This window comes from Macrobrachium nipponense, chromosome 1 (genome assembly GCF_015104395.2).
Source record: "Macrobrachium nipponense isolate FS-2020 chromosome 1, ASM1510439v2, whole genome shotgun sequence".
Classification (NCBI taxonomy): domain Eukaryota; kingdom Metazoa; phylum Arthropoda; class Malacostraca; order Decapoda; family Palaemonidae; genus Macrobrachium; species Macrobrachium nipponense.
Window position 1 is genome coordinate 34,143,641 of NC_087200.1, and position 2,449 is coordinate 34,146,089.

The 2,449-nt window shown below is 38.5% G+C and overlaps 1 non-coding gene across 1 annotated transcript; it reads right to left on the reverse strand.

Annotated features, from left to right (window-relative positions):
* Window positions 1-632: 632 nt before the first annotated feature.
* On the reverse strand, window positions 633-795 carry LOC135220373 (U1 spliceosomal RNA). The gene has a single exon (XR_010315681.1). It is a non-coding gene; the product is annotated as a U1 spliceosomal RNA (small nuclear RNA).
* Window positions 796-2,449: the final 1,654 nt, after the last annotated feature.

Below are 2,449 nucleotides of genomic sequence, written 5' to 3' on the forward strand. Positions count from 1 at the left end.
AAGTATCAGATGACAAGCTCTAGAGATTTAAAATGCCAGCATGTATGAAAATGATGAGGGAGGTGATAATGAAATGGAAGAACTTGCTGCTATGTGAGAAAACCTCATTGTTGAAATAGATTGGTTGGTTATTATTCAGTGAAATTTGGCAACATTTTGTTTCATGTTTCTTTCTTCTAACTTCATACTTTATAACTTCCAACTTTTTCATATTTTGATATGAATTTATATTAATTTGCTTTAGAGTCTGTATACCGAACTGATATAGTATGTCTAGAAATGCCTTCTTCCAAAATTTTTCGGTGTTTTACAAAAGAGATAACCGCATTGGTTCAGAGTTATTAAAAAAGATGCCATGTATTTATTGACTTTTTTTTTATTAAAATTTGTTTAAGAAATTTTTTGTCTTTGACTTAATGTTGATAAAAAATGCCAAACATATTGCCAATTTTGGATATATTTATTTTTTGTCCTTGACTTAATGTTGATAAAAAATGCCAAACATATTGCCAATTTTGGATATATTTATTACCAAAAGCTGCCAAATTTTTATACTACTTGTGCCAAATGGAACACAAGGCATCTGATGTGATGACCCTAATTGAATCACTTATTATAATCATGGAATTATTAGAGGGAAAGCGCGAACGCAGTCCCTCACTACCAAAAATTGCGCACCCGAGTTGACCACATTTGGGTCAATCGCAAGGGTCAGCACCACCGGAGTGCAATGGTGAGCCTCACCTTGGGGGAACCACCTTCGTGATCATGGTGTCCCCTGTGCCAGGTAAGTATGCTCCTTCCACCATCATCGCAACACATCACTCAACAGACTGAATACATTCAATAAAGAAGCAAAGATTAATGGTCATAACATCTTAATTCCAAAGCCACAACTAGCAAAGACCATAAATACACTTTATAATACAGAATGTGTTTGGTCACAAAACTTTAAATTATAAAAAAAATTATTTAGTAAGTAATAATGACAAAAGGTCTGTCTATATCGGACCAGCATGAGTTCTTGCTACTGGCAGCTCTTGGGTACCAAAAGGAACAAGCATTATGTGAGCCTCGGTTCCACCTTGGTTGTTATTTTTTCATTACAATTTGTATATTACCGAATTAAAACTGATTGTATTCAGTATTATAACATAATATTCAAATATCGGTGAGTTGTGAATAGTATATAATCTAAATAAAAGATTGGACACATTAATGATAGCTTGGAGAAAATCTTCGGTGTTATGGTCAAGTTGTTCATTACAGCTTTTAAACTGCAATTGCTTTTCTTTCGTTTAAATCAATTAATGGAGACAATAAAAAATATTCTAAGAATTTTACTGAATGCTGTAGATGCATTGTGTAATAATTTCCATTAGACATCAGCTCTATATGTAAGATTATGTTATTCCTTGTAAGGTACTGCTTATGCAATTGCTCAATGGAGTACACTATCAGCGTTTGCCCACCAACCTTTTGACAGGACACTGTTGTCCCTCATTCACCGTGTACCCCCAGTGGCAATCGGAAAAGTCATCCTGTACAACATGGGGAACACACCACGCAGATGAACACATGGAAAGCCTATTTCCCCATAGAAATGCAATTATGTCATGACATCGGATGCTTTCAGAGAATGGGTAGTTTACAGTTTAGTTGCCTAGGCCGCGTAACACCATTTTGCCTGGTCCATAATCACTCCGCCACGGTAAGCAGTTCACAGACCCGACGGTCACCCTGCCCGAACATGCTTCGACCAGTCAGACTTTCAAAACTTTCGCCAAAACAAACGGCCGCAATCTTCTGTGTTTGACCGCCGATTACCTAGCAGACATTCCCCTTGGCCAACTAAACTGTAGGAGCTCCATTATTTATTATCATTTTTTATAAGAATCTTACTGACTGTTGATTATATGCTAGGCCCCTTTTATTCATTTCTACCACCTTTACCGTGACGATACCCTTGGCCAGGCCGCGCAACACTTTCTGCTCGACCCTTAATTGCTCCGCCGAGGTAAGTAGTTCCCTGACCTGACCCTGCCCAACCATGATTCAACCTCAGTAAGTTCCTTTGTGTCAGCATATAAACATTCATCATGTCTGCTTCTTCCACGTCGTATCCCGCGCACGTGCAATTTGCTGCCGCCATTCCAGTTACTATACCGGACCTTGTGATTCTTTGCCGTGATGAATGATCCCAGCCAGAAAGAAAAGAAGAGTCGTGTGCCTTGAAGACTCTGATGATTCCGATTTCCAACTAAGCTTGACTTTATTTCTGGGGGGGACTCGGGCCAAGCACGGATTTGACGCCTCCCAATATTAAGGTCAGTTAATCGATGTATCTGTAAGATATGTTCATTTGTTATGGTTGAAACCAAGTAGGTAATATATAGCAGGTCAATGTTTTTATTGGCAAGCGGAAGTCAGGGCTGCTCACCATATCCGA